Source organism: Oncorhynchus masou, chromosome 29 (genome assembly GCF_036934945.1).
Source record: "Oncorhynchus masou masou isolate Uvic2021 chromosome 29, UVic_Omas_1.1, whole genome shotgun sequence".
NCBI lineage: Eukaryota > Metazoa > Chordata > Actinopteri > Salmoniformes > Salmonidae > Oncorhynchus > Oncorhynchus masou.
Window position 1 is genome coordinate 100,173,356 of NC_088240.1, and position 25,264 is coordinate 100,198,619.

Genomic DNA, 25,264 nt, shown 5'->3' on the forward strand with positions numbered 1-25,264 from the left:
TGACAGAGCGATGAGTCATACTACAGACCTATAACAGTTGACAGAGCGATGAGTCATACTACAGACCTATAACAGTTGACAGAGCGATGAGTCATACTACAGAACTATAACAGTTGACAGAGCGATGAGTCATACTACAGAACTATAACAGTTGACAGAGCGATGAGTCATACTACAGACCTATAACAGTTGACAGAGCGATGAGTCATACTACAGAACTATAACAGTTGACAGAGCGATGAGTCATACTACAGAACTATAACAGTTGACAGAGCGATGAGTCATACTACAGAACTATAACAGTTGACAGAGCGATGAGTCATACTCCAGAACTATAACAGTTGACAGAGCGATGAGTCATACTACAGACCTATAACAGTTGACAGAGCGATGAGTCATACTACAGAACTATAACAGTTGACAGAGCGATGAGTCATACTCCAGAACTATAGCAGTTGACAGAGCGATGAGTCATACTACAGAACTATAACAGTTGACAGAGCGATGAGTCATACTCCAGAACTATAACAGTTGACAGAGCGATGAGTCATACTCCAGAACTATAGCAGTTGACAGAGCGATGAGTCATACTACAGACCTATAACAGTTGACAGAGCGATGAGTCATACTACAGAACTATAACAGTTGACAGAGCGATGAGTCATACTACAGAACTATAACAGTTGACAGAGCGATGAGTCATACTCCAGAACTATAGCAGTTGACAGAGCGATGAGTCATACTACAGAACTATAACAGTTGACAGAGCGATGAGTCATACTACAGAACTATAACAGTTGACAGAGCGATGAGTCATACTACAGAACTATAACAGTTGACAGAGCGATGAGTCATACTACAGAACTATAACAGTTGACAGAGCGATGAGTCATACTACAGAACTATAACAGTTGACAGAGCGATGAGTCATACTACAGACCTATAACAGTTGACAGAGCGATGAGTCATACTACAGAACTATAACAGTTGACAGAGCGATGACTCATACTACAGACCTATAACAGTTGACAGAGCGATGAGTCATACTACAGAACTATAACAGTTGACAGAGCGATGAGTCATACTACAGAACTATAACAGTTGACAGAGCGATGACTCATACTACAGACCTATAACAGTTGACAGAGCGATGAGTCATACTACAGAACTATAACAGTTGACAGAGCGATGAGTCATACTACAGACCTATAACAGTTGACAGAGCGATGAGTCATACTACAGAACTATAACAGTTGACAGAGCGATGAGTCATACTACAGAACTATAACAGTTGACAGAGCGATGAGTCATACTACAGAACTATAACAGTTGACAGAGCGATGAGTCATACTACAGAACTATAACAGTTGACAGAGCGATGAGTCATACTACAGAACTATAACAGTTGACAGAGCGATGAGTCATACTACAGAACTATAACAGTTGACAGAGCGATGAGTCATACTACAGACCTATAACAGTTGACAGAGCGATGAGTCATACTACAGAACTATAACAGTTGACAGAGCGATGAGTCATACTACAGAACTATAACAGTTGACAGAGCGATGAGTCATACTACAGAACTATAACAGTTGACAGAGCGATGAGTCATACTACAGAACTATAACAGTTGACAGAGCGATGAGTCATACTACAGACCTATAACAGTTGACAGAGCGATGAGTCATACTACAGAACTATAACAGTTGACAGAGCGATGAGTCATACTACAGAACTATAACAGTTGACAGAGCGATGAGTCATACTACAGAACTATAACAGTTGACAGAGCGATGAGTCATACTACAGACATATAACAGTTGACAGAGCGATGAGTCATACTACAGACCTATAACAGTTGACAGAGCGATGAGTCATAAGGTCACCACTAAAAGCTACCTGGCTCCTTCCTCCTCATGATGAGACAAGAGAAGTAAATGAACAAAATCCACCACTTCAGTGCGAGACACCACTTCATAACAAACTCAACTTCACAAATCTCATAAGTCATTTACCGCTCAAGAGAAACAAGACACAGTAAGTTCAGCACCAAACCCAACTTCATCAAGTTCCTAAGTGGTTTCCGGATGGAGACGGGCCTTACACAGTGCAGCTCTAGAGAAGGGCTGGTAGAGCGTCTACTATGTACCAGACAGAGCTGAGGCCTTACACAGTGCAGCTCTAGAGAAGGGCTGGTAGAGCGTCTACTATGTACCAGACAGAGCTGAGGCCTTACACAGTGCAGCTCTAGAGAAGGGCTGGTAGAGCGTCTACTATGTACCAGACAGAGCTGAGGCCGTACACAGTGCAGCTCTAGAGAAGGGCTGGTAGAGCGTCTACTATGTACCAGACAGAGCTGAGGCCTTACACAGTGCAGCTCTAGAGAAGGGCTGGTAGAGCGTCTACTATGTACCAGACAGAGCTGAGGCCTTACACAGTGCAGCTCTAGAGAAGGGCTGGTAGAGCGTCTACTATGTACCAGACAGAGCTGAGGCCGTACACAGTGCAGCTCTAGAGAAGGGCTGGTAGAGCGTCTACTATGTACCAGACAGAGCTGAGGCCTTACACAGTGCAGCTCTAGAGAAGGGCTGGTAGAGCGTCTACTATGTATCAGACAGAGCTGAGGCCTTACACAGTGCAGCTCTAGAGAAGGGCTGGTAGAGCGTCTACTATGTACCAGACAGAGCTGAGGCCTTACACAGTGCAGCTCTAGAGAAGGGCTGGTAGAGCGTCTATGTACCAGACAGAGCTGAGGCCTTACACAGTGCAGCTCTAGAGAAGGGCTGGTAGAGCGTCTATGTACCAGACAGAGCTGAGGCCTTACACAGTGCAGCTCTAGAGAAGGGCTGGTAGAGCGTCTACTATGTACCAGACAGAGCTGAGGCCGTACACAGTGCAGCTCTAGAGAAGGGCTGGTAGAGCGTCTACTATGTACCAGACAGAGCTGAGGCCTTACACAGTGCAGCTCTAGAGAAGGGCTGGTAGAGCGTCTACTATGTACCAGACAGAGCTGAGGCCTTACACAGTGCATCTCTAGAGAAGGGCTGGTAGAGCGTCTACTATGTACCAGACAGAGCTGAGGCCGTACACAGTGCAGCTCTAGAGAAGGGCTGGTAGAGCGTCTACCATGTACCAGACAGAGCTGAGGCCTTACACAGTGCAGCTCTAGAGAAGGGCTGGTAGAGCGTCTACTATGTATCAGACAGAGCTGAGGCCTTACACAGTGCAGCTCTAGAGAAGGGCTGGTAGAGCGTCTACTATGTACCAGACAGAGCTGAGGCCTTACACAGTGCAGCTCTAGAGAAGGGCTGGTAGAGCGTCTATGTACCAGACAGAGCTGAGGCCTTACACAGTGCGGCTCTAGAGAAGGGCTGGTAGAGTGTCTACTATGTACCAGACAGAGCTGAGGCCGTACACAGTGCAGCTCTAGAGAAGGGCTGGTAGAGCGTCTATGTACCAGACAGAGCTGAGGCCGTACACAGTGCAGCTCTAGAGAAGGGCTGGTAGAGCGTCTACTATGTACCAGACAGAGCTGAGGCCTTACACAGTGCAGCTCTAGAGAAGGGCTGGTAGAGCGTCTATGTACCAGACAGAGCTGAGGCCGTACACAGTGCAGCTCTAGAGAAGGGCTGGTAGAGCGTCTATGTACCAGACAGAGCTGAGGCCGTACACAGTGCAGCTCTAGAGAAGGGCTGGTAGAGCGTCTACTATGTACCAGACAGAGCTGAGGCCTTACACAGTGCAGCTCTAGAGAAGGGCTGGTAGAGCGTCTATGTACCAGACAGAGCTGAGGCCGTACACAGTGCAGCTCTAGAGAAGGGCTTGAATGTAGTTTACATACCCTTCGGTAGGAGTCATTAAAACTCGTTTTTCAACTACTCCACATATTTCTTGTTAACAAACTATAGTTTTGCAAGTCGGTTAGGACATCTGCTTTGTGCATGACACAAGAGTCATTTATCCAACAATTGTTTACAGACAGATTATTTAATTATTAATTCACGGTGTCACAATTCCAGTGGGTCAGAAGTTTACATACACTAAGTTGACTGTGCCTTAAAACAGCTTGGAAATTTCCAGAAAATTATGTCATGGCTTTGGAAGCTTCTGATAGGCTAAATGACATAATTTGAGTCAATTGGAGGTGCACCTGTGGATGTATTTCAAGGCCTACCTTCAAACTCAGGGCCTCATTGCTTGACAAATCAAAAGAAAATCAGCCAAGACCTCAGAAAAAGAACTGTAGACCTCCACAAGTCTGGTTCATTCAATTTCCAAACGCCTGAAGGTACCACGTTCATCTGTACAAACAGTAGTTACGCAAGTCTAAACACCATGGGACCACATTCCACATTCTTAAAATAAAGTGGTGAGCCTAACTGACCTAAGACACTGAATTTTTACGAGGATAATATGTCAGGAATTGTGAAAAACTGACTGAAGGCGAATGTAAACTTCCGACTTCAACTGTAGGTACCAGACAGAGTCGAGGAGTCTGTCCTCAGGGGAATGTGTTCATCCTCCTCTCAGCGGCCGGAAAGTCTGTCTCGTATCACAACGTCTCTGACTTTCCCTAATTAAAAAGAAATAGCCCCTTTTTCGTGGTATCCAATTGGTAGTAGTTACAGTCTTGTCTCATTGCTGCAACTCCAGTACGGACTCGGGAGAGGCGAAGGTCGAGAGCCGGGCGTCCTTCCCAAACACAACACAATCAAGCCGCACTGCTTCTTGACACAATGTCCACTGAACCCGGAAGCCAGCTGCACCAATGTGTCGGAGGAAATACCGTACACCTGGCGACCGGGTCAGCGTGCCCGGCCCGCCAACAGGAGTCGATAGTTAGTGCGTGATGGGAAAAGGACATTCCTGCCGGCCAAACCCTCCCCCTCCCCTAACCCGGACGACGCTGGGCCAAACCCTCCCCCTCCCCTAACCTGGACGACACTGGGCCAAACCCTCCCCCTCCCCTAACCTGGACGACACTGGGCCAAACCCTCCCCTAACCTGGACGACACTGGGCCAAACCCGCCCCTAACCTGGACGACGCTTGCCAAACCCTCCCCTAACCCGGACGACACTGGGCCAAACACTCCCCTAACCTGGACGACGCTGGGCCAAACCCGCCCCTAACCCGGACGACGCTGGGCCAAACCCTCCCCTAACCCGGACGACACTGGGCCAATTGTGCGCCGCCCCATGGGTTTCCTGGCCGCGGCCGGCTGGACTCAAACCCAGAATCTCTAGAGGCACAGCGATGTCTTAAGACACTGAGCCACTCGGGAGGCCCTCTCTGACATTTACTGCAACAGGAAGTGAGTTCCCCCCTCCCTCTCTGTGAGGTCAGGTGTCTCTCTCTGTGAGGTCAGGTGTCTCTCTCTGTGAGGTCAGGTGTCTCTCTCTGTGAGGTCAGGTGTCTCTCTCTGTGAGGTCAGGTGTCTCTCTGTGTGAGGTCAGGTCTCTCTCTCTGTGAGGTCAGGTGTCTCTCTGTGAGGTCTGGTGTCTCTCTCTGTGAGGTCAGGTGTCTCTCTGTGTGAGGTCAGGTCTCTCTCTCTGTGAGGTCAGGTGTCTCTCTCTGTGTGAGGTCAGGTGTCTCTCTCTGTGTGAGGTCAGGTGTCTCTCTGTGTGAGGTCAGGTGTCTCTCTCTGTGAGGTCAGGTCTCTCTCTCTGTGAGGTCAGGTGTCTCTCTCTGTGAGGTCAGGTGTCTCTCTGTGTGAGGTCAGGTCTCTCTCTCTGTGAGGTCAGGTGTCTCTCTGTGAGGTCTGGTGTCTCTCTCTGTGAGGTCAGGTGTCTCTCTGTGTGAGGTCAGGTCTCTCTCTCTGTGAGGTCAGGTGTCTCTCTCTGTGTGAGGTCAGGTGTCTCTCTCTGTGTGAGGTCAGGTGTCTCTCTGTGTGAGGTCAGGTGTCTCTCTCTGTGAGGTCAGGTCTCTCTCTCTGTGAGGTCAGGTGTCTCTCTCTGTGAGGTCAGGTGTCTCTCTGTGAGGTCAGGTGTCTCTCTCTCTGTGAGGTCAGGTGTCTCTCTGTGAGGTCAGGTGTCTCTCTCTCTGAGGTCAGGTGTCTCTCTCTCTGTGAGGTCAGGTCTCTCTCTCTGTGAGGTCAGGTGTCTCTCTCTCTGTGAGGTCAGGTGTCTCTCTCTGAGGTCAGGTGTCTCTCTCTCTGAGGTCAGGTCTCTCTCTCTGTGAGGTCAGGTGTCTCTCTGTGAGGTCAGGTGTCTCTCTCTCTGTGAGGTCAGGTGTCTCTCTCTGAGGTCAGGTGTCTCTCTCTCTGAGGTCAGGTGTCTCTCTCTGTGAGGTCAGGTGTCTCTCTCTGTGTGAGGTCAGGTGTCTCTCTCTGTGAGGTCAGGTGTCTCTCTCTGTGAGGTCAGGTGTCTCTCTCTGTGAGGTCAGGTGTCTCTCTCTGAGGTCAGGTGTCTCTCTCTGTGAGGTCAGGTCTCTCTCTCTGTGAGGTCAGGTCTCTCTCTCTGTGAGGTCAGGTCTCTCTCTCTGTGAGGTCAGGTCTCTCTCTCTGTGAGGTCAGGTGTCTCTCTCTGTGAGGTCAGGTGTCTCTCTCTGTGAGGTCAGGTCTCTCTCTCTGTGAGGTCAGGTCTCTCTCTCTGTGAGGTCAGGTCTCTCTCTCTGTGAGGTCAGGTCTCTCTCTCTGTGAGGTCAGGTGTCTCTCTCTGTGAGGTCAGGTGTCTCTCTCTGTGAGGTCAGGTCTCTCTCTCTGTGAGGTCAGGTCTCTCTCTCTGTGAGGTCAGGTGTCTCTCTCTGTGAGGTCAGGTGTCTCTCTCTGTGAGGTCAGGTCTCTCTCTCTGTGAGATCAGGTCTCTCTCTCTGTGAGGTCAGGTGTCTCTCTGTGAGGTCAGGTGTCTCTCTCTGTGAGGTCAGGTCTCTCTCTGTGAGGTCAGGTCTCGCTCTCTGTGAGGTCAGGTCTCTCTCTCTGTGAGGTCAGGTGTCTCTCTCTGTGAGGTCAGGTCTCTCTCTGTGAGGTCAGGTCTCTCTCTGTGAGGTCAGGTCTCTCTCTGTGAGGTCAGGTCTCTCTCTGTGAGGTCAGGTCTCTCTCTGTGAGGTCAGGTGTCTCTCTCTGTGAGGTCAGGTGTCTCTCTCTGTGAGGTCAGGTGTCTCTCTCTGTGAGGTCAGGTCTCTCTCTCTGTGAGGTCAGGTCTCTCTCTCTGTGAGGTCAGGTGTCTCTCTCTGTGAGGTCAGGTGTCTCTCTCTGTGAGGTCAGGTGTCTCTCTCTGTGAGGTCAGGTGTCTCTCTCTGTGAGAGGTCAGGTGTCTCTCTCTGTGAGGTCAGGTCTCTCTCTCTGTGAGGTCAGGTGTCTCTCTCTGTGAGGTCAGGTGTCTCTCTCTGTGAGGTCAGGTGTCTCTCTCTGTGAGGTCAGGTCTCTCTCTCTGTGAGGTCAGGTGTCTCTCTGTGAGGTCAGGTCTCTCTCTCTGTGAGGTCAGGTGTCTCTCTCTGTGAGGTCAGGTGTCTCTCTCTGTGAGGTCAGGTGTCTCTCTCTGTGAGGTCAGGTCTCTCTCTCTGTGAGGTCAGGTCTCTCTCTCTGTGAGGTCAGGTCTCTCTCTCTGTGAGGTCAGGTCTCTCTCTCTGTGAGGTCAGGTCTCTCTCTCTGTGAGGTCAGGTCTCTCTCTCTGTGAGGTCAGGTCTCTCTCTCTGTGAGGTCAGGTCTCTCTCTCTGTGAGGTCAGGTGTCTCTCTCTGTGAGGTCAGGTCTCTCTCTCTGTGAGGTCAGGTCTCTCTCTCTGTGAGGTCAGGTGTCTCTCTCTGTGAGGTCAGGTGTCTCTCTCTGTGAGGTCAGGTGTCTCTCTCTGTGAGGTCAGGTCTCTCTCTCTGTGAGGTCAGGTCTCTCTCTCTGTGAGGTCAGGTCTCTCTGTGAGGTCAGGTCTCTCTCTCTGTGAGGTCAGGTCTCTCTCTCTGTGAGGTCAGGTCTCTCTCTCTGTGAGGTCAGGTCTCTCTCTGTGAGGTCAGGTCTCTCTCTGTGAGGTCAGGTCTCAATTCAATTCCATTCAAAAGGTCTTTATTGGCATGGGAAACAAATTATACATACAAAAGTATGTGGATAGGAGAGGAGACATGGACAGAGACAGGAGAGGAGACAGGAGTCGTGCTGTCCATCACACAGGACACCCGTTAGGATCTCTCCACCTCCCCTAGAGAGACGGGACACCCGTTAGGATCTCTCCACCTCCCCTAGAGAGACGGGACACCCGTTAGGATCTCTCCACCTCCCCTAGAGAGACGGGACACCCCACCTCCCCTAGAGAGACGGGACACCCGTTAGGATCTCTCCACCTCCCTTAGAGAGACGGGACACCCGTTAGGATCTCTCCACCTCCCCTAGAGAGACGGGACACCCGTTAGGATCTCTCCACCTCCCCTGGAGAGACGGGACACCCGTTAGGATCTCTCCACCTCCCCTAGAGAGACGGGACACCCGTTAGGATCTCTCCACCTCCCCTAGAGAGACGGGACACCCGTTAGGATCTGTCCACCTCCCCTGGAGAGACGGGACACCCGTTAGGATCTGTCCACCTCCCCTGGAGAGACGGGACACCCGTTAGGATCTGTCCACCTCCCCTGGAGAGACGGGACACCCGTTAGGATCTCTCCACCTCCCCTGGAGAGACGGGACACCCGTTAGGATCTCTCCACCTCCCCTAGAGAGACGGGACACCCGTTAGGATCTCTCCACCTCCCCTAGAGAGACGGGACACCCGTTAGGATCTCTCCACCTCCCCTAGAGAGACGGGACACCCGTTAGGATCTCTCCACCTCCCCTAGAGAGACGGGACACCCGTTAGGATCTCTCCACCTCCCCTAGAGAGACGGGACACCCGTTAGGATCTCTCCACCTCCCCTAGAGAGACGGGACACCCGTTAGGATCTCTCCACCTCCCCTAGAGAGACGGGACACCCGTTAGGATCTCTCCACCTCCCCTAGAGAGACAGGACACCCGTTAGGATCTCTCCACCTCCCCTAGAGAGACGGGACACCCGTTAGGATCTCTCCACCTCCCCTAGAGAGAGACACTCAGCATTCTGGAGACCTTAAAACTGCCGCCTGGTTCTCTCAGTAGTTGCCATGGAAACCTCCAGCACAGACTAGAGACCATTGATAAGTTGTAAAAACAACCTGAGAGAGAGGGGAGATGGAGGGAGAAAAATGGAGAGAAGTGAGGGAGGAGATATGGAGGGATGGGAGGGAGGAAGGAGATATGTAGGGAACGGAGAAGATATGGAGGGAGGAAAAATGGAGAGAAGGGAGGAGGTATGAAAGGAGGGAACGGAGGAGATATGGAGGGAGGGGGTATGGAAGGAGAAAGGAGGGAACAGAGGAGATATGGAGGGAGGGGGTATGGAAGGAGAAAGGAGGGAACAGAGGAGATATGGAGGGAGGGGGTATGGAAGGAGAAAGGAGGGAACGGAGGAGATATGGGGGGGGGGGTATGGAAGGAGAAAGGAGGGAACGGAGGAGATATGGGGGGGGAGGGGGTATGGAAGGAGAAAGGAGGGAACAGAGGAGATATGGAGGGAGGGGGTATGGAAGGAGAAAGGAGGGAACGGAGGAGATATGGGGGGAGGGGGTATGGAAGGAGAAAGGAGGGAACGGAGGAGATATGGAGGGAGGGGGTATGGAAGGAGAAAGGAGGGAACGGAGGAGATATGGAGGGAGGGGGCATGGGAGGAGAAAGGAGGGAACAGAGGAGATATGGAGGGAGGGGGTATGGAAGGAGAAAGGAGGGAACAGAGGAGATATGGAGGGAGGGGGTATGGAAGGAGAAAGGAGGGAACAGAGGAGATATGGAGGGAGGGGGTATGGGAGGAGAAAGGAGGGAACAGAGGAGATATGGAGGGAGGGGGTATGGAAGGAGAAAGGAGGGAACAGAGGAGATATGGAGGGAGGGGGTATGGGAGGAGAAAGGAGGGAACAGAGGAGATATGGAGGGAGGGGGTATGGAAGGAGAAAGGAGGGAACGGAGGAGATATGGAGGGAGGGGGTATGGGAGGAGAAAGGAGGGAACAGAGGAGATATGGAGGGAGGGGGTATGGGAGGAGAAAGGAGGGAACAGAGGAGATATGGAGGGAGGGGGTATGGAAGGAGAAAGGAGGGAACAGAGGAGATATGGAGGGAGGGGGTATGGAAGGAGAAAGGAGGGAACAGAGGAGATATGGAGGGAGGGGGGAGGGGGTATGGAAGGAGAAAGGAGGGAACAGAGGAGATATGGAGGGAGGGGGCATGGGAGGAGAAAGGAGGGAACGGAGGAGATATGGAGGGAGGGGGTATGGGAGGAGAAAGGAGGGAACAGAGGAGATATGGATACATTCCCCCCACCCCCCTCCCCCACTACGACAGCTGCTCTGTGAGGGAATGTCCTGCTCCCCCCCCCACCTCCCCCACTACGACAGCTGCTCTGTGGGGGAATGTCCTGCTCCCCACCCCCACTACGACAGCTGCTCTGTGGGGGAATGGCCTGCTCCCCCCCACTATGACAGCTGCTCTGGGTGGGAATGTCCTGCTCCCCCCCCCCACTATGACAGCTGCTCTGTGGGGGAATGTCCTGCTCCCCCCCCCCACTACGACAGCTGCTCTGTGGGGGAATGTCCTGCTCCCTGAAGACTCAGAAATAACCGGATGTATCTGGTTGTCAGGGACGGTATCTTCAGCTTCCGTTCCCCTGAAAACCGGATGTGGGGACTCCGCTCAGGGGTTTCTGTTATGCCTGCCACTCTGGGATAAGCTGTACACACTCACATAGAAGATGAGGAGGAGAGGGAGGACGAAGAGGACGAGAGGGAGGAGGAAGAGGAGAGGGAGGAGGAAGAGGAGGAGGACGAAGAGGACGAGAGGGAGGAGGTGAAAGAGGAGGACAAGCAGGAGGAAGAGGAGGAGCGGGAGAAAGAGGAGGAGGACAAAGAGGAGGAGAGGGAAAAGGACTAAGAGGACGAGAGGGAGGATGAAGAGGAGGAGCAGGAGGAAGAGGAGAGGGAGTAGGAGAGGGAGGAGGAAGAAGAGAGGGAGGACCACCCTGCCTAAATCACCCTGCCTAAACCACCCTGCCTAAACCATCCCGCCTAAACCATCCCGCCTAAACCACCCTGCCTAAACCACTGTATTACTAGCTAGAAACACAAGCATTTAGTTAGATATTACTGCACTGTTGGAGCTAGGAACACAAGCATTTAGTTAGATATTACTGCACTGTTGGAGCTAGGAACACAAACATTTAGTTAGATATTACTGCACTGTTGGAGCTAGGAACACAAGCATTTAGTTAGATACTACTGCACTGTTGGAGCTAGGAACACAAACATTTAGTTAGATATTACTGCACTGTTGGAGCTAGGAACACAAGCATTTCACTACACCCGCAATAACATCTGCTAAATATGTGACCAATAAAATGTGATTTTTAGTAGCCTGACAATCCCCTCCCACTAGCAGGTAAGTAGCCTGACAATCCCTTGCCACTAGCAGGTAAGTAGCCCGACAATCCCCTGCCTCTAGCAGGTAAGTAGCCTGACAATCCCCTGCCTCTAGCAGGTAAGTAGCCTGACAATCCCCTGCCACTAGCAGGTAAGTAGCCTGACAATCCCCTGCCTCTAGCAGGTAAGTAGCCTGACAATCCCCTGCCTCTAGCAGGTAAGTAGCCTGACAATCCCCTGCCACTAGCAGGTAAGTAGCCTCACAATCCCTTGCCACTAGCAGGTAAGTAGCTTGACAATCCCCTGCCTCTAGCAGGTTAGTAGCCTGACAATCCCCTCCCTCTAGCAGGTAAGTAGCCTCACAATCCCTTGCCACTAGCAGGTAAGTAGCTTGACAATCCCCTGCCTCTAGCAGGTAAGTAGCCTGACAATCCCCTCCCATTAGCAGGTAAGTAGCCTGACAATCCCCTGCCACTAGCAGGTAAGTAGCCCGACAATCCCCTGCCTCTAGCAGGTAAGTAGCCTGACAATCCCCTGCCACTAGCAGGTAAGTAGCCTGACAATCCCCTGCCTCTAGCAGGTAAGTAGCCTGACAATCCCCTGCCTCTAGCAGGTAAGTAGCCTGACAATCCCCTGCCTCTAGCAGGTAAGTAGCCTCACAATCCCCTGCCTCTAGCAGGTAAGTAGCCTGACAATCCCCTGCCTCTAGCAGGTAAGTAGCCTGACAATCCCCTGCCTCTAGCAGGTAAGTAGCCTGACAATCCCCTGCCTCTAGCAGGTAAGTAGCCTGACAATCCCCTGCCTCTAGCAGGTAAGTAGCCTGACAATCCCCTGCCACTAGCAGGTAAGTAGCCTGACAATCCCCTGCCACTAGCAGGTAGCCTGACAATCCCCTGCCTCTAGCAGGTAAGTAGCCTGACAATCCCCTGCCACTAGCAGGTAAGTAGCCTGACAATCCCCTGCCTCTAGCAGGTAAGTAGCCTCACAATCCCCTGCCTCTAGCAGGTAAGTAGCCTGACAATCCCCTGCCACTAGCAGGTAAGTAGCCTGACAATCCCCTCCCTCTAGCAGGTAAGTAGCCTGACAATCCCCTGCCTCTAGCAGGTAAGTAGCCTGACAATCCCCTCCCTCTAGCAGGTAAGTAGCCTGACAATCCCCTGCCTCTAGCAGGTAAGTAGCCTGACAATCCCCTGCCTCTAGCAGGTAAGTAGCCTGAGTTGGGTGTTTGCCAGAGACTGGCCCATTGGGAGGGGTTCAACAACTAAATAACTAACATCTAAATCTGACTGTTTAAAAGGAGAAAGGAGTCAACAACTAGAGGATCTGAATCAGTGTTGAAAAGGAGTCAACAACTAGAGGATCTGAATCAGTGTGTAAAAGGAGTCAACAACTAAAGGATCTGAATCAGTGTTGAAAAGGAGTCAACAACTGGAGGATCTGAATCAGTGTGTAAAAGGAGTCAACAACTAAAGGATCTGAATCAGTGTTTAAAAGGAGTCAACAACTGGAGGATCTGAATCAGTGTGTAAAAGGAGAAAGGAGTCAACAACTAAAGGATCTGAATCAGTGTTTAAAAGGAGAAAGGAGTCAACAACTAAAGGATCTGAATCAGTGTTGAAAAGGAGTCAACAACTAGAGGATCTGAATCAGTGTTTAAAAGGAGTCAACAACTAGAGGATCTGAATCAGTGTTTAAAAGGAGTCAACAACTGGAGGATCTGAATCAGTGTTGAAAAGGAGTCAACAACTAAAGGATCTGAATCAGTGTTTAAAAGGAGTCAACAACTGGAGGATCTGAATCAGTGTGTAAAAGGAGTCAACAACTAGAGGATCGGATTCAGTGTTTAAAAGGAGTCAACAACTGGAGGATCTGAATCAGTGTTTAAAAGGAGTCAACAACTAAAGTATCTGAATCATTGTTTAAAAGGAGAAAGGAGTCAACAACTAAAGGATCTGAATCAGTGTTGAAAAGGAGTCAACAACTGGAGGATCTTAATCAGTGTTTAAAAGGAGTCAACAACTAAAGGATCTGATTCAGTGTTTAAAAGGAGTCAACAACTAGAGGATCTGAATCAGTGTTTAAAAGGAGTCAACAACTAAAGGATCTGAATCAGTGTGTAAAAGGAGTCAACAACTAAAGGATCTGAATCAGTGTTGAAAAGGAGTCAACAACTAGAGGATCTGAATCAGTGTTGAAAAGGAGTCAACAACTGGAGGATCTGAATCAGTGTGTAAAAGGAGTCAACAACTAAAGGATCTGAATCAGTGTTTAAAAGGAGTCAACAACTGGAGGATCTGAATCAGTGTGTAAAAGGAGAAAGGAGTCAACAACTAAAGGATCTGAATCAGTGTTTAAAAGGAGAAAGGAGTCAACAACTAAAGGATCTGAATCAGTGTTGAAAAGGAGTCAACAACTAGAGGATCTGAATCAGTGTTGAAAAGGAGTCAACAACTAGAGGATCTGAATCAGTGTTTAAAAGGAGTCAACAACTAGAGGATCTGAATCAGTGTTTAAAAGGAGTCAACAACTAGAGGATCTGATTCAGTGTTTAAAAGGAGTCAACAACTAAAGGATCTGAATCAGTGTTAAAAAGGAGTCAACAACTAAAGGATCTGAATCAGTGTTTAAAAGGAGTCCCATCAGAACAGACACGCGTCACTCCCCAACACGGCTTCAGCCTACTGTCTAACAACATGTTCGGTTTGATGCCTCTCCTAGAACAGGCTCGATTAGCCTGCTACAGGTTCTAACGGCGTTACGTTCAGCCGTGTCTTTAAAAAGGGGCCTGCTCCTTCATCACGTTGCCGCGGCAACAGACTCGGCACGCACAACCAGCCTGTTATTGATACAGAAGAAGAGGAACAACAATAAATCAAATGAGAAAAGAAAATATCAAAAGAAAGACATTTTCCTCAACGAATCATCCAACTAAAACTAAAAACTTCACAACGTTGTCGTTGGATTACAGCCAGATTAGACCACAAGGTATTTGTTGACCAAAGTAGCTATTTCTGCAGAGTAAAGAGCAACAGTTTTGCAGGAGGTTCTGTACCAGACCTGGGTCAAATACACGTGTTACCACCCCCCCCTCACGTGCTGAATCTCCCCACCCTGCACGTTTTGGGACGGCTCCAAGTGGTTCTACTGTACCAGGCATATATCACTGTACTGGTCAGACTAGTGGCTGCATCATGTAGGAGGAGGTCAGTGTGTTTGGAGGGGCCTCTGCAGTCTACAGGAGGGCTGGGGGGGGGGCCTGCAGGAGCCTCTGCAGTCTACAGGAGGGCTGGGGGGGGGGGGGCCTGGAGGAGCCTCTGCAGTCTACAGGAGGGCTAGGGGGGGGGGCTGGAGGAGCCTCTGCAGTCTACAGGAGGGCTGGGGGGGGGGGGGGCTGGAGGAGCCTCTGCAGTCTACAGGAGGGCTAGGGGGGGGCTGCAGGAGCCTCTGCAGTCTACAGGAGGGCTGGGGGGGGGGGGCTGGAGGAGCCTCTGCAGTCTACAGGAGGGCTGGGGGGGGGGCTGGAGGAGCCTCTGCAGTCTACAGGAGGGGGGGGGGCGTGACTAATGTGTTGGTTCCCTTGTGAGGTTCCTTAAATCCATCAGCAGGCAATTGGCAGGGAGGAGGAATGTCTAACCCTCCCAGGGCTCGGCAGAGTCTCAGTCTGCTCACTGTGGATCATCAACTTGTCTGTCTGCTATTATCTGGTTCATTCTGCTCACTGTGGATCATCAACTTGTCTGTCTGCTATTACCTGGGTCAGTCTGCTCACTGTGGATCATCAACTTGTCTGTCTGCTATTACTTGGGTCAGTCTGCTCACTGTGGATCATCAACTTGTCTGTCTGCTATTACCTGGGTCAGTCTGCTCACTGTGGATCATCAACTTGTCTGTCTGCTATTACCTGGTTCATTCTGCTCACTGTGGATCATCAACTTGATAACAAGCCATGTCCTCTGGGACTGAGGTCAAACCGGGTCAAACCGGGTCTGGCTCAGAGAATCTCAGAAAACAAGTCCTCCAGCAGGGTGGCTGTGAACCAATCATTATGGAACCGCTGTTCAGACAAGATTAATGTTCTCTGGTGGGCAACTCTTAAAGACAATACAGATCAACGCATCTGAGCTGTAGCACAGAGAGACAGCCCTCGCCAACTCTTAAAGACAATACAGATCAACGCATCAGAGAGCTGTAGCACAGAGACAGCCCTCTCCAACTCTTAAAGACAATACAGATCAACGCATCTGAGCTGTAGCACAGACAGATAGACAGACAAACAGACAGACAGCCCTCTCCAACTCATCAGGACAGACAGACAGACAGACAGCCCTCTTCAACTCTTAAAGACAATACAGATCAACGCATCAGAGCTGTAGCACAGACAGACAGCCCTCTCCAACTCATCAGGACAGACAGACAGCCCTCTCTAACTCATCAGGACAGACAGACAGCCCTCTCCAACTCATCAGGACAGACAGACAGCCCTCTCCAACTCATCAGGACAGACGGACAGCCCTCTCCAACTCATCAGGACAGACAGACAGACAGACAGCCCTCTTCAACTCTTAAAGACAATACAGATCAACGCATCAGAGCTGTAGCACAGACAGACAGCCCTCTCCAACTCATCAGGACAGACAGACAGCCCTCTCTAACTCATCAGGACAGACAGACAGCCCTCTCCAACTCATCAGGACAGACAGACAGCCCTCTCCAACTCATCAGGACAGACAGACAGCCCTCTCCAACTCATCAGGACAGACAGACAGACAGACAGCCCTCTCCAACTCATCAGGACAGACGGACAGCCCTCTCCAACTCATCAGGACAGACAGACAGCCCTCTCCACCTCATCAGGACAGACGGACAGCCCTCTCCAACTCATCAGGACAGACAGACAGCCCTCTCCAACTCATCAGGACAGACAGACAGACAGCCCTCTCCAACTCATCAGGACAGACAGCCCTCTCCAACTCATCAGGACAGACAGACAGCCCTCTCCAACTCATCAGGACAGACAGACAGCCCTCTCCAACTCATCAGGACAGACGGACAGCCCTCTCCAACTCATCAGGACAGACAGACAGCCCTCTCCAACTCATCAGGACAGACGGACAGCCCTCTCCAACTCATCAGGACAGACAGACAGCCCTCTCTAACTCATCAGGACAGACAGACAGCCCTCTCCAACTCATCAGGACAGACAGACAGCCCTCTCCAACTCATCAGGACAGACAGACAGCCCTCTCCAACTCATCAGGACAGACAGACAGCCCTCTCCAACTCATCAGGACAGAGAGACAGCCCTCTCCAACTCATCAGGACAGACAGACAGCCCTCTCCAACTCATCAGGACAGACAGACAGCCCTCTCCAACTCATCAGGACAGACGGACAGCCCTCTCCAACTCATCAGGACAGACAGACAGCCCTCTCCAACTCATCAGGACAGACAGACAGCCCTCTCCAACTCATCAGGACAGACAGACAGCCCTCTCCAACTCATCAGGACAGACGGACAGCCCTCTCCAACTCATCAGGACAGACAGACAGCCCTCTCCAACTCATCAGGACAGACAGACAGCCCTCTCCAACTCATCAGGACAGACAGACAGCCCTCTCCAACTCATCAGGACAGACGGACAGCCCTCTCCAACTCATCAGGACAGACAGACAGCCCTCTCCAACTCATCAGGACAGACGGACAGCCCTCTCTAACTCATCAGGACAGACAGACAGCCCTCTCCAACTCATCAGGACAGACAGACAGACAGACGGACAGCCCTCTCCAACTCATCAGGACAGACGGACAGCCCTCTCCAACTCATCAGGACAGACAGACAGCCCTCTCCAACTCACCAGGACAGACGGACAGCCCTCTCCAACTCATCAGGACAGACAGAAAGCCCTCTCCAACTCATCAGGACAGACGGACAGCCCTCTCCAACTCATCAGGACAGACGGACAGCCCTCTCCTGCTCATCAGGACAGACGGACAGCCCTCTCCAACTCATCAGGACAGACAGACAGACCTCTCCAACTCATCAGGACAGACGGACAGCCCTCTCCAACTCATCAGGACAGACGGACAGCCCTCTCCAACTCATCAGGACAGACAGACAGCCCTCTCCAACTCATCAGGACAGACAGACAGCCCTCTCCAACTCATCAGGACAGACAGACAGCCCTCTCCAACTCATCAGGACAGACGGACAGCCCTCTCCAACTCATCAGGACAGACAGACAGCCCTCTCCAACTCATCAGGACAGACAGACAGCCCTCTCCAACTCATCAGGACAGACGGACAGCCCTCTCCAACTCATCAGGACAGACAGACAGCCCTCTCCAACTCATCAGGACAGACAGACAGACAGACAGACAGCCCTCCCCAACTCATCAGGACAGACGGACAGCCCTCTCCAACTCATCAGGACAGACGGACAGCCCTCTCCAACTCATCAGGACAGACAGACAGCCCTCTCCAACTCATCAGGACAGACGGACAGCCCTCTCCAACTCATCAGGACAGACAGACAGCCCTCTCCAACTCATCAGGACAGACGGACAGCCCTCTCCAACTCATCAGGACAGACGGACAGCCCTCTCCAACTCATCAGGACAGACGGACAGCCCTCTCCAACTCATCAGGACAGACAGACAGACAGCCCTCTCCAACTCATCAGGACAGACGGACAGCCCTCTCCAACTCATCAGGACAGACAGACAGCCCTCTCCAACTCATCAGGACAGACGGACAGCCCTCTCCAACTCATCAGGACAGACAGACAGCCCTCTCCAACTCATCAGGACAGACGGACAGCCCTCTCCAACTCATCAGGACAGACGGACAGCCCTCTCCAACTCATCAGGACAGACGGACAGCCCTCTCCAACTCATCAGGACAGACGGACAGCCTTCTCTAACTCATCAGGACAGACAGACAGCCCTCTCCAACTCATCAGGACAGACGGACAGCCCTCTCTAACTCATCAGGACAGACAGACAGACAGCCCTCTCCAACTCATCAGGACAGACGGACAGCCCTCTCTAACTCATCAGGACAGACAGACAGACAGACAGCCCTCTCCACCTCATCAGGACAGACAGACAGCCCTCTCCACCTCATCAGGACAGACGGACAGCCCTCTCCAACTCATCAGGACAGACGGACAGCCCTCTCCAACTCATCAGGACAGACGGACAGCCCTCTCCAACTCATCAGGACGGACAGCCCTCTCCAACTCATCAGGACAGACAGACAGCCCTCTCCAACTCATCAGGACAGACAGCCAGCCCTCTCCAACTCATCAGGACAGACAGCCCTCTCCAACTCATCAGGACAGACGGACAGCCCTCTCCAACTCATCAGGACAGACAGCCCTCTCCAACTCATCAGGACAGACGGACAGCCCTCTCCAACTCATCAGGACAGACAGACAGCCCTCTCCAACTCATCAGGACAGACAGACAGCCCTCTCCAACTCATCAGGACAGACAAACAGCCCTCTCCAACTCATCAGGACAGACGGACAGCCCTCTCCAACTCATCAGGACAGACAGACAGCCCTCTCCAACTCATTAGTTGAGTGTACTGCAGCAGCATCCCCATGCTGGTATAAAGAGGGGCTCCAGGGACAAGCCCTGCAGCCCTGGGGTCCAAACAAACACAGCCCCACTTCCTGTGGTCAGACAGAAATATAGCAACAGGATATGACATAATGGAAAATAACAAACAAAGAGAAAGTAGCATCAGGACAAGGAAACAGGAAGTCAGGGCTCAGGGGTCGAGCTGACTCGTCTACCGCTGTTATCGTACCATCTGAATACAGCCACAAACCAACTCCTTTCTGAAAAGGGGGGGAACATTCAAAGATGGCTCCTGAAATGTTTCCATGACAGATCAGCAGATGTCTTCATCAGGTCTTCATCCTCCTCTGAAACAGAACAGCAGATGTCTTCATCAGGTCTTCATCCTCCTCTGAAACAGAGCAGCAGATGTCTTCATCAGGTCTTCATCCTCCTCTGAAACAGAGCAGCAGATGTCTTCATCAGGTCTTCATCCTCCTCTGAAACAGAGCAGCAGATGTCTTCATCAGGTCTTCATCCTCCTCTGAAACAGAACAGCAGATGTCTTCATCAGGTCTTCATCCTCCTCTGAAACAGAGCAGCAGATGTCTTCATCAGGTCTTCATTCTCCTCTGAAACAGAGCAGCAGATGTCTTCATCAGGTCTTCTCCTCTGAAACAGAGCAGCAGATGTCTTCATCAGGTCTTCATCCTCTGAAACAGAGCAGCAGATGTCTTCATCAGGTCTTCATCCTCCTCTGAAACAGAGCAGCAGATGTCTTCATCAGGTCTTCATCCTCCTCTGAAACAGAGCAGCAGATGTCTTCATCAGGTCTTCATCCTCCTCTGAAACAGAGCAGCAGATGTCTTCATCAGGTCTTCATCCTCCTCTGAAACAGAGCAGCAGATGTCTTCATCAGGTCTTCATCCTCCTCTGAAACAGAGCAGCAGATGTCTTCATCAGGTCTTCATCCTCCTCTGAAACAGAGCAGCAGATGTCTTCATCAGGTCTTCATCCTCCTCTGAAACAGAGCAGCAGATGTCTTCATCAGGTCTTCATCCTCCTCTGAAACAGAGCAGCAGATGTCTTCATCAGGTCTTCATCCTCCTCTGAAACAGAGCAGTCAGATGTCTTCATCGGGTCTTCATCCTCCTCTGACTTCCTGATACAGTAACTCTGGAGGAGCAGGACAGGCCTAACGTGGACAATCAGCTGTAGACAGACAGGGACTGGCATGGTTCTCTCTCAACACAATGCCTCGTAGTAACAGACAGGGACTGGCATGGTTCTCTCTCAACACAATGCCTCGTAGTAACAGACAGGGACTGGCATGGTTCTCTCTCAACACAATGCCTCGTGGTAACAGACAGGGACTGGCATGGTTCTCTCTCAACACAATGCCTCGTAGTAACAGACAGGGACTGGCATGGTTCTCTCTCTCAATACAATGCCTCGTAGTAACAGACAGGGACTGGCATGGTTCTCTCTCAACACAATGCCTCGTAGTAAAAGACACAGACAGGGACTGGCATGGTTCTCTCTCAACACAATGCCTCGTAGTAACAGACAGGGACTGGCATGGTTCTCTCTCAACACAATGCCTCGTAGTAAAAGACACAGACAGAGACTGGCATGGTTCTCTCTCAACACAATGCCTCGTAGTAACAGACAGAGACTGGCATGGTTCTCTCTCAACACAATGCCTCGTAGACACAGACAGGGACTGGCATGGTTCTCTCTCAACACAATGCCTCGTAGTAAAAGACACAGACAGGGACTGGCATGGTTCTCTCTCAACACAATGCCTCGTAGTAACAGACAGGGACTGGCAAGGTTCTCTCTCAACACAATGCCTCGTGGTAACAGACAGGGACTGGCATGGTTCTCTCTCAACACAATGCCTCGTGGTAACAGACAGGGACTGGCATGGTTCTCTCTCAACACAATGCCTCGTGGTAACAGACAGGGACTGGCATGGTTCTCTCTCAACACAATGCCTCGTGGTAACAGACAGGGACTGGCATGGTTCTCTCTCAACACAATACCTCGTAGACACAGACAGGGACTGGCATGGTTCTCTCTCTCAACACAATGCCTCGTGGTAACAGACAGGGACTGGCATGGTTCTCTCTCAACACAATGCCTCGTGGTAACAGACAGGGACTGGCATGGTTCTCTCTCAACACAATGCCTCGTGGTAACAGACAGGGACTGGCATGGTTCTCTCTCAACACAATGCCTCATAGTAACAGACAGTTGTTTAACTCTGACCAGACTGCCACCCTGATAATTATTCACACCACTCTCTCAGGGCGGATGACCCAGCACGATGACCCACTCTGAGTGGTGATATTCATCAACACTGACTGGGATCCAATCAGCACACCTGATAATTCCCTCAGGGGAGCCGACTGGGATCCAATCAGCACGCCTGATAATTCCCTCAGGGGAGCCGACTGGGATCCAATCAGCACGCCTGATAATTCCCTCAGGGGAGCCGACTGGGATCCAATCAGCACGCCTGATAATTCCCTCAGGGGAGCCGACTGGGATCCAATCAGCACGCTTGATAATTCCCTCAGGGGAGCCGACTGGGATCCAATCAGCACGCCTGATAATTCCCTCAGGGGAGCCGACTGGGATCCAATCAGCACGCCTGATAATTCCCTCAGGGGAGCCGACTGGGATCCAATCAGCACGCTTGATAATTCCCTCAGGGGAGCCGACTGGGATCCAATCAGCACGCCTGATAATTCCCTCAGGGGAGCCGACTGGGATCCAATCAGCACGCCTGATAATTCCCTCAGGGGAGTTCACTGGGATCCAATCAGCACGCCTGATAATTCCCTCAGGGGAGTTCACTGGGATCCAATCAGCACGCCTGATAATTCCCTCAGGGGAGCCGACTGGGATCCAATCAGCACACCTGATAATTCCCTCAGGGGAGCCGACTGGGATCCAATCAGCACGCTTGATAATTCCCTCAGGGGAGTTCACTGGGATCCAATCAGCACGCCTGATAATTCCCTCAGGGGAGCCGACTGGGATCCAATCAGCACGCCTGATAATTCCCTCAGGGGAGCCGACTGGGATCCAATCAGCACGCCTGATAATTCCCTCAGGGGAGCCGACTGGGATCCAATCAGCACGCCTGATAATTCCCTCAGGGGAGTTCACTTCCGGGTAACTGTTTGTTAATTTCCAACAATAAGACATTAAGAGTGAGAATGTTTAGTAATGAATGTCAGTCCTGTCAGAGGCAGTGTTAGGGCCTGGGTAAGACTGTGTGTTTGATAAGCAGTGTTCGGGCCTGGGTAAGACTGTGTGTTTGATAAGCAGTGTGTTTGATAAGCAGTGTGTTTGATAAGCAGTGTGTTTGATAAGCAGTGTGTTTGATAAGCAGTGTGTTTGATAAGCAGTGTGTTTGATAAGAAGTGTGCTTGATAAGCAGTGTTAGGGCCTGGGTAACACTGTGTCTTTGATAAGCAGTGTGTTCGATAAGCAGTGTGTTTGATAAGCAGTGTGTTTGATAAGCAGTGTGTTTGATAAGCAGTGTGTTTGATAAGCAGTGTTAGGACCTGGGTGACACTGTGTGTTTGATAAGCAGTGTGCTCGATAAGCAGTGTTAGGGCCTGGGTAACACTGTGTGTTTGATAAGCAGTGTGCTTGATAAGCAGTGTGTTTGATAAGCAGTGTGCTTGATAAGCAGTGTTAGGGCCTGGGTAAGACCGTGTGTTTGATAAGCAGTGTGTTTGATAAGCAGTGTGTTTGATAAGCAGTGTGTTTGATAAGCAGTGTTAGGGCCTGGGTGACACTGTGTGTTTGATAAGCAGTGTGCTTGATAAGCAGTGTTAGGGCCTGGGTAACACTGTGTGTTTGATAAGCAGTGTGTTTGATAAGCAGTGTTAGGACCTGGGTGACACTGTGTGTTTGATAAGCAGTGTGTTCGATAAGCAGTGTGTTTGATAAGCAGTGTGTTCGATAAGCAGTGTGTTTGATAAGCAGTGTTAGGACCTGGGTGACACTGTGTGTTTGATAAGCAGTGTGTTCGATAAGCAGTGTGTTTGATAAGCAGTGTTAGGACCTGGGTGACACTGTGTGTTTGATAAGCAGTGTGTTCGATAAGCAGTGTGTTCGATAAGCAGTGTTAGGGCCTGGGTAACACTGTGTGTTTGATAAGCAGTGTGTTCGATAAGCAGTGTGTTTGATAAGCAGTGTTAGGACCTGGGTAAGACCGTGTGTTTGATAAGCAGTGTGTTCGATAAGCAGTGTGTTCGATAAGCAGTGTGTTTGATAAGCAGTGTTAGGACCTGGGTGACACTGTGTGTTTGATAAGCAGTGTGTTCGATAAGCAGTGTGTTGATAAGCAGTGTTAGGGCCTGGGTAACACTGTGTGTTTGATAAGCAGTGTGTTCGATAAGCAGTGTGTTTGATAAGCAGTGTTAGGACCTGGGTAAGACCGTGTGTTTGATAAGCAGTGTGTTCGATAAGCAGTGTGTTCGATAAGCAGTGTGTTTGATAAGCAGTGTTAGGACCTGGGTGACACTGTGTGTTTGATAAGCAGTGTGTTCGATAAGCAGTGTGTTGATAAGCAGTGTTAGGACCTGGGTGACACTGTGTGTTTGATAAGCAGTGTGTTCGATAAGCAGTGTGTTCGATAAGCAGTGTGTTGATAAGCAGTGTTAGGACCTGGGTGACACTGTGTGTTTGATAAGCAGTGTGTTCGATAAGCAGTGTGTTCGATAAGCAGTGTGTTGATAAGCAGTGTTAGGACCTGGGTAAGACCGTGTGTTTGATGGTGATGTGCCCTTCCTTCACTGATGAGAACAGGAACAGAGAAAGACCCTCCACGGAGGCTAAATGAGGTTCCTATGGTTCTATGCAGAGGTTCCTATGGTTCTATGCAGAGGTTCCTATGGTTCTATGCAGAGGTTCCTATGGTTCTATGCAGAGGTTCCTATGGTTCTATGCAGAGGTTCCTATGGTTCTATGCAGAGGTTCCTATGGTTCTATGCAGAGGTTCCTATGGTTCTATGTAAACATTATACTAAAACACGTGACAGTCTACGAGTCCGGGGGAAGTGAAACAAACCCAGAGAAATTCACAGGTCATCAACGCTCACCAGGCAAGGAGTTCTTCTATGGAGATCAATGAGGGTCCAATTTACTTCACAAAAGAAAAGGTTAATTTGGGACGTGTGGTTCATTTGATGGAATAGACGTTCCGTAGTGATGAGGATGTTATGAGTGTACTGATATACGTAGACACGTGACATCACAACACTATCTGGGAGTTGTGCCTGCCATCGCACGCGTAATCATTCTCATTGGCTAGAACGGGCCCACCTGACCTGGCCTCCTCCTGACTGCCTTCCATTCCTTTGCATTGTTAGAGCGGCCAATGGAGTGTCTGGTCAATATAATGGATCATCTGTGGCCAGGATGAGGATAGGATGAGGATAGGATGAGGATAGGATGAGGATAGGATGAGGATAGGCTGAGGCCTGATAGAATCCCCCAGCGTTCCGTGGTTACCAAGGTGACATGACCTGACACCTCATGTTGTCTCGTTCTCTCAACGGTCATTATCTTCTCCTCTCCAGTCCATCTGTCCCTTCTATGTAGTTACCCCAGACAGCCCAGGACTGATAGAGAAGGAGAGGGGAACCTGGCTGTAGTTACACCAGACAGCCCAGGACTGATAGAGAAGGAGAGAGGAACCTGGCTGTAGTTACCCCAGGACTGATAGAGAAGGAGGGAGGAACCTGGCTGTAGTTACCCCAGGACTGATAGAGAAGGAGAGAGGAACCTGGCTGTAGTTACCCCAGGACTGATAGAGAAGGAGGGAGGAACCTGGCTGTAGTTACCCCAGGACTGATAGAGAAGGAGAGGGGAACCTGGCTGTAGTTACCCCAGACAGCCCAGGACTGATAGAGAAGGAGAGGGGAACCTGGCTGTAGTTACCCCAGACAGCCCAGGACTGATAGAGAAGGAGAGGGGAACCTGGCTGTAGTTACCCCAGACAGCCCAGGACTGATAGAGAAGGAGAGAGGAACCTGGCTGTAGTTACCCCAGGACTGATAGAGAAGGAGGGAGGAACCTGGCTGTAGTTACCCCAGGACTGATAGAGAAGGAGAGGGGAACCTGGCTGTAGTTACCCCAGACAGCCCAGGACTGATAGAGAAGGAGAGGGGAACCTGGCTGTAGTTACCCCAGACAGCCCAGGACTGATAGAGAAGGAGAGGGGAACCTGGCTGTAGTTACCCCAGACAGCCCAGGACTGATAGAGAAGGAGGGA

The 25,264-nt window shown here is 50.8% G+C and overlaps 1 protein-coding gene across 6 annotated transcripts in view; it reads right to left on the minus strand.

Annotated features, from left to right (window-relative positions):
• ncalda (neurocalcin delta a) overlaps positions 1–25,264 on the minus strand; it is a 173,828-nt gene that overhangs the window by 34,104 nt on the left and 114,460 nt on the right. The window contains exon 1 of one of the 6 annotated variants that reach the window (XM_064947001.1): positions 19,217–19,445. The exons of the other annotated variants lie outside the window; for them this stretch is intronic. The gene's annotated coding sequence lies outside the window, so the exon portion shown is untranslated. Of the gene's footprint in view, positions 1–19,216; positions 19,446–25,264 lie in introns of those variants that run through there. 6 annotated transcript variants of the gene reach the window in all.